Consider the following 7,815-nt stretch of genomic DNA (forward strand, 5'->3'; position numbering starts at 1 on the left):
AAAAAATTCCATTTTCATTAACTTCCCGTAGGGTAAGTTATAGTAATCGCAAAAAAATCGAAAATGAAAATTTTTATTTTATCTTTACGTTTCAGAGGTTTCTGAATATTTTGGCATACCTTAGAAAAAATGAATGTAAGTATGTGTGTGTGTATGTGTGTGCGTGTATATGTGAGTTCGGATACAAATTTTCGTCGACGATTTCGGGAACACGGATGAAGCGATTTGAATAACTCAAAAAACATTCGTTTTGTATTGATAAGAAGACGTGCTGATTAGTTTTTGGCGAAGGCAGGTCTAGCGGTTTCGGAGATCTAGTAAAAAAAAGGTAAAAAAAATGCCATCTGGCGGTCAAAAATGATCACTAGACATATGTACATCAAATTATCAGATATTTTATAGAGATTTTAACAATAAGTATAAATTTTGTTTCCATTCCTATGGGTACCGTACAAATGATTATCCGTTAGACGGCGGCGCGGCGCTTACGCGCTTCGATATTTTCTCTCTATGCAGTTAAAGCAGTACGATTGCTTTGAAAAAAAGTTCAGAATTTCCAAAATATTGCAAAATACACTTTTCTTCAAAAAAAAGTAAATTTTTGTCAAAAATTTATAGTTTCTCAAAAATCTAATTTTTCAAAGTAATTTTTTTTTCAAAAATATTAATCTTAAAAAAAAAAAATAATTTTTGGTACGGAAAGTTTCAGCAATTTGCCTTAAGGCACGATGCCATGCGCCCCACTAGTTTTTTTTGCAATTAATATATTTCAACATACGGGAAGTTAATAATAAATTCGGGACTTCCTACTATAACTATTAATTAAAATCTGTCATGTAGTGGGTTCTAGATTGACCGAAGATTTCTAAGAAAATATCACTTCATCCGCATTCTCCGTGTCTTGCGGTAATAAGTTTTCCCGTGCGCCAATGCTAATATTTATGAAAACCAATTCACGGATTCTTGTTGGTTTTACGTGAATAGTATAAAATATTCTTGCATATCGATGGAACAAATAATATAATATTACGAAGACACGGAATCAGCAGGTGATATATTAATCAGCTATTTTATAGGAGATATTAGCATTTGTCAATTACTGAGGACGTCCTTGCTTGGCCGTCGGGCGCCGGTTTTGCAAATGCTGATGGAGATAACCGCTAACGATCGCTCTATTCAAATCGGAAAAATCAATTTTATTTAGATGAAGCGTTTTTATAAATAACAACAATATGTTTTGCTGGAGACACTATTTTAATACATTTACTATATCATTCATGGACTAGGTTAAAGAAGAAGGAGCACCTATGTATGCAATAAAATTTAAGATTTTTCTTAAATTCTAATTTTTCTATGAAACTTTAAAAACTATAGCTTTTTCTTTATGCGAGAGATTTAAAATTTGGTGAAGTGATACAGTATCTGTATCATGTAGGGGAGACTGGGTACGGTAGTGACAGTCGTTAAAATGGCTAAACTATACTGATTTTGAGATAGGGTCCAAAGGGAGAAAGATGAAGTATGATTACTCAAACAAATTCCCAGTTTTCAGTCAGTGCCTTACATTAACATGATCTGTGGATCGCATTACTTTTAAAAATTCAAAAGTAAGTTTTCATGCTCAAATTCTGTTAATCATAACTGTTACTTGCATGCAGATGGATCAATTTGTTTGTTATTTTGCTGTAAGTTGCACATAAGTAGTTATTTACCAGCAATTAGTTTCTGTTTAAATAATTTAGCTTAGTCATAATGATGATTTGTTCTCAAAAATATGCGTTGGGTACGGTTTTGGCCTCTGGCTGTGGGTCTTGTCCTTTTTGGGTGAAGATTAAACAGATGAAAAAATCTAACAATAAGACAAAATATATTTCAAAATTTATAGTAAGTAAATATTTGTAACGTAAAGTCAAATATAAACATGCAATTATAACTATTGCATCTAGTAATTTGGAGTTCTAAAAATTACTAGCACATCCTATTTCATCTTTAGCAAATCATACTTCATCTTTCTCCCTTTGGACCACCCTATCTCAAAATCAGTATAGTTTAGCGGTTTTAACAACTGTCACTACTTTACTTACCTTAGTCTCACCTACGTTATATAGTTACTGTATTATTTCACCAAATTTTAAATCTCTCGCATATAGAAAAAGCTACAGTTTTTAAAGTTTCATAGAAAAATAGAAAAAAGAAGCTGGTGGAATAACATACAAATGCCAAAAAAAAATCTTAAATTTTATTGCATACATATAGCTGCTGTTTCTTCCTTATATCTAACAATTATTATATTATAAACAATTACTATATAAATTAATTTATTTTTTGTGAAATGTTTTCAATAGTTCCGATTGTTTTTGAAATTTTAAATATATCATTTTATAAGACAAATGTCTGAATTGGACAACAAGTAAAGCTTTAGAAATAAAACTAAAAGGGATTTAAGAATACAAAATCATCTCACAAATAACAATGATTAGGCGACAAATAAATTAAATTAATAAAAAATCGATAATTTTTAATTAAAAAAAAAATCTACAAATTTCTCACATAAGCATATATTTTTCATGTGTAATAATTACAATATCAAAGTCTTATATTATTAGCAATTATTTTTCTAAATTCTCATAGCTTAAAATAATAATATTCATCATATCAACTTTTTAATTATTAGCTTCCAATTAATGCAATGCAATTGCAATGTAGATACCGATTAGTATTCTGAACACGCAAATTCAATAAGTATTCGTATGATAAATGAATTCCATAGAATCAGTATTTTAAAATAGAAATTCCCATACTAAATATTACAAGCGTAATGATTTTTCATAATTGAATATTTCAGGCACATAATTTAATTAATAAAAAAAAGTATTAACTGTTTTTTTATATAATGAAATAAAATTTTATTTAAATTTTAGTCTCCGTTCTCTCAAAAACTCGATACCTATTTTCTGACCTGCCTTTGCTGACCTTTTTTTCAGCACATCTCTCTATCAATAGGAATCGAATATTTTCTGAAACATTCAAATCGGTTGATTAGTGCGCTTGAAAACGTGGACAAAAAATTGCGGACACACAACACATGCACGCACGCATTTTTTTTCTGATACGCCATAATGTTCAGAAACCTCTAAAACGTAAAGATATGCAAAAATTTACATTTTCGATTTTTGGCCCATTACTAGGGAAGTTAAATATTTAACTCAGCTTCTAACATATAACTATAAAAAACATAATTTTTGTTTACAAAAATTTAAATCTCAAATATTATATTATTTAAAATTTTCAAAAATTTAAAAATGCCTAATCCATTTCACAATTTTCACATTGTTTGCAGATTTTATTCTGTCAATCATTATGCCTGATCGAAATATTGGTTTTACTTACAAAATATTTAAAATTAAAGGTAATACGGTTAGCGGAGGAAGAGGACTATCCGAAAATAGACCATTAGAAGGCTACAGAAGTTTGGGACATCAAAGCTTAAAACAAAGTAAGGTTTGGAGAAATGGAAAAGGAAAGTTTTAAAGTATGGCCCATTGAATGAAAAATTCGATCAGATTAATAAGTGATTCATAGAAAAAACCATTAAACTACAAAATTGTGGCCGCAATGGGGGTTCGTGGCAGCGCTTCAATTTCGAAGTGACGCTTTTAAATTAAAAGCATCGCAGGCATGGATCGATACTTTTAAATCAAAATATAAAATTATACAAAGGCGTGCTACTCAATATGTTTAATCAAAAAGAAGCGTTAGATATTGATAAAATACTAGAGAAAACTAGTAAGTTTCAAAAATACATTTGCAGTATTTTACAAAACTTTCAAAATTAATTATTAATACGGAACTAGAATGGACGCGAATATAAAACGGATATTAAAAGAACTTCGACTAATAAGGGAAAACAGGTTATAAAAGTTTATTTGGGAGATTTCAGTAAATTTGCGCATAGACAGCACGTCCTCCAGTTAGCCTGTTTAATACAACTTTACAACAATCAAGCGTCAAGTATTTGGGACTGTATTTAGACTCGAAACTCACCTGGAAATACCATATCCAGAGAAAAAGACAACTTGAAGAATCTCAAAGAAAACTTTATTGGCTATTAAACAGAAAATCCAAATTATGTCATGGAATAAGTTGTTACTGTACAAAGTAATGCGGAAACCAATATGGACGTACTGAATGGAACTATGGGGAACATCTAAGAGATGAAGTATTACATGATTAAAAGATTCCAAAATAAACTTTTGAAAGAGATAGTAAATGCTTCTAAATATGTACCGAATTGGCTCATATATAAAGATCTAAATATCAATACAGTACATGAGGAATTCCAAATTTTAGCAACAATTACAAAAAAAAAATCGTAAACCACCCAAAAAGGAAACACAGGAATAAAAGACTAAAGCGAAAACGGCCGCTCTGGGACCTAATCAAGATGAACAGCAAAACAGGATACCATCATACCCCGGACGTCCAAAAAGTGGATAGCCATCCGATTGAGACATTCGAAGTACAGACAACAATTTGCTGATGTTTCATAGTAAAAATAGGTGCAAATATATGAAAAGGGAAAAAATACGTACATATAGCAATAACTGCTTTGGAAAAGTTGCTGCCAAAAGTATTTTTGTATATGCGAAAGCCGAACGATCAATTTGGTCTAAAAGTAGTAATATATCAGTAATATAAACACGAATTTAAAAATATTTATGTGACTGCTTCAAAAAGTGGTGAATTAATAAAAGAATACTTCTCGTTTTCTGTATAAACCATATGTCCAAAAGGAGAAATTTTTATTATTAGACTTTTCGGGTAGTCAAACTGATCCAGCACTTTTCAACAATAATTTTATTAATGAAGTAAGGTAAAGAACAAGTACAGTAGAAATAACTACCCTATTGCACGCCGTACTACCAGCCTTGCGACGTTTATTTCTTTAGGCAGGTAAAATTATTTATGAAGAAAATACAAAATTGTTACCAAATCACGTAATTAGAAAGATAATTAAATAAAACAAAGATGCATTGAAGATACATTCTCTAATTCACCTTCAGTAATCTGTTAATGATATCGAAGAGAAAATGATACAATATGCTTGCTCTGCAAGAAAGCTGATAAAAATCAGAAATATTTTTGAATATGAATCAAGTATATAGATAGTACCTTCGCATATTTAAATTCTGCTCACTGCAATATATTTTTATGTTTTTCTTGTTTTTATGATAAATATCATCCAATAAATTGTAAACCTTAAATTGAATAAAAATAAATTATATTTTTTTATCAAACTATTGCTATTTTATCCTTACTATTATAATGTTTCAGGCACCACACAAATTTCATATAGACGTAAATTTCATAAATAATATGAAAGTAAAATTTACAGGAATTACAGGGTACTTTTTTATAAAATATTTAGCAAAAGATATGAAATTAATTGAAAACTTAATATAATTTTAATATTTACAGAAATACAGAATTTTTTCTGTTTTACATTATAATTGTCTTACAATTTTTAAACCATTTTAGAGATTTAATTTCTCAGTATATGGAACAAGATCAACAAAATGACAATAATAAATATAAATTTCGTATAAAATTGTTAGAAATTCTATGTTGAAATTTATTCATTTCTACTCGCCATTGGTATTATGGAATCTTACGTTTCTCATTTGTATTTAATTATATTTTATGATTAGTTACTCAATGATCAAGATGTAACTTTGATGTATTAATTAATAAAACGATATTTGTTATTTTTGATCTTCTGATAATTTTATTAAATTAATTCTCACCTTGAATCTTGAAATATTTTTATGATCCGTTGTTAACATATTCAAGCGCAAATAATATAAACAATAGTCATGATCTGAAATGAGTAAGCATTTGAAATACTAATATATACTGAAATGAATACTTTTTATTTTTACTAAATTATCTAATAGAAATATCTTGCATTTTTTTATATTTACACAATAAAAGTGTTTCTATCTTTCCGTTTTTTTAAATAAAGATGCACAATGAATCATCTATTTATTAATTCAGTTACTTTTGAGTTTAAATTTGTCTCAACATTAGTTCTGATTTATTTAATTATTTATAAATTATTCTACACTACTACATTTTACATACTGACAACAGTGTATGAACTTTTAGATCAGAACACATTTTGAAAGTACAAAGTGCAAATATCTAAAAAGAAATTTTATTACCTTCCCGTAGGGCAAGTTATAGTAATCGCAAAAAAATCAAAAATGAAAATTTTTATATATCTTTACGTTTTAGAGGTTTCTGAACATTTTGGCATACCTTAGAAAAAATGGATGTATTTGTGTGTGTGTATGTGTGCGTGTATGTATGTATGTGCGGATACAAATTTTCGTCAACGATTTTGGGAACACGGATTAACCGATTTGAATAATTCAAAAACATTCGATTTGTTTTGATAAGGAGACGTGCTGATTAGTTTTTGGCGAAGGCAGGTCTAGCCGTTCCAAAGATACGGGGCAAAAAGTGCCGAAAACGGTAACTCAGTTTTTAAGAGAACGGAGCGTCCGATTTGAAAAATTCAAAAAACATTTTATTTGTATTGACTAAATAGTCCAGTCATTTGGTCGTTTTGCCGGTACAATACTCCGGGAATTCTGAAAATTGGTGATCTTATAGTTTTCGAGGTGCTCTTTACGAAAATCAACTTTGCCACCTCAAATTTGAACGGCAAGTTGCCGCCATATTGAAAAAATGGCGTCAAAAAACAGCTTTTTTAAAATATCTCCTTTCTGGCTCATTCTACGATAAAAGTATATATGTACGAATTAAACTACAAAAAATTTCCTACAATTCCTTAGGAAACCGTTTTTCTGTAAAATTGATAGTTTGAGAGTACGGCCGTCTCAAAGTCTTTGCTGCTCTCGCCGTAGTATCAAATCTGTCCATATATGACAGCACTTCGAACTTGACCACATTCTCTCTAATAATTAATATTTTTAATGTTAAATTAAGCGAATAAGATCTAGAAATAAAATAATTCAAATATTTTTTGTTTTTTTGCTGATTTTTTAACGCTTCAAGCTACTTGAAGCTATGAGGTGCTACTCAAGCTATAAGTATACTTATAGCTACTTTGCCATTGAAGTATTAAAAAATATTTGAATTATTTTATTTCTAGATCTTATTCGCTTAATTTAACATTGAAAATATTAATTATTAGAGAGAATGTGGTCAAGTTCGAAGTGCTGTCATATATGGACAGATTTGATACTACGGCGAGAGCAGCAAAGACTTTGAGACGGCCGTACTCTCAAACTATCAATTTTACAGAAAAACGGTTTTCTAAGGAATTGTAGGAAATTTTCTGTAGTTTAATTCGTACATATATACTTTTATCGTAGAATGAGCCAGAAAGGAGATATTTTAAAAAAGCTGTTTTTTGACGCCATTTTTTCAATATGGCGGCAACTTGCCGTTCAAATTTGAGGTGGCAAAGTTGATTTTCGTAAAGAGCACCTCGAAATCTTTTAAATTACCAATTTTCAGAATTCCCGGAGTACTGTACCGGCAACAGCCTTTTTTTGCACCAAATGACTGGACTAAAATGAAGAACTGTTAAAATTTTTGGAAAGGCAGGTCCAACGACTTTGGAGATATGGAGGAAAAAGTAAAAAAATGAGCCATTGGGCGGTCAAAACTGATCATTAGACATATGCACATCAAATTATCAGATATTTTATAGAGATTTTAACAATAAGTATAAATTTTGTTTGCATTCCTATGGGTTCCGTACCAATGCTTATCCATTAGACGGCA

This window comes from Ctenocephalides felis, unplaced genomic scaffold, assembly GCF_003426905.1.
Source record: "Ctenocephalides felis isolate EL2017-DRISC unplaced genomic scaffold, ASM342690v1 CF-g0.4_SCAFFOLD_01886, whole genome shotgun sequence".
NCBI lineage: Eukaryota > Metazoa > Arthropoda > Insecta > Siphonaptera > Pulicidae > Ctenocephalides > Ctenocephalides felis.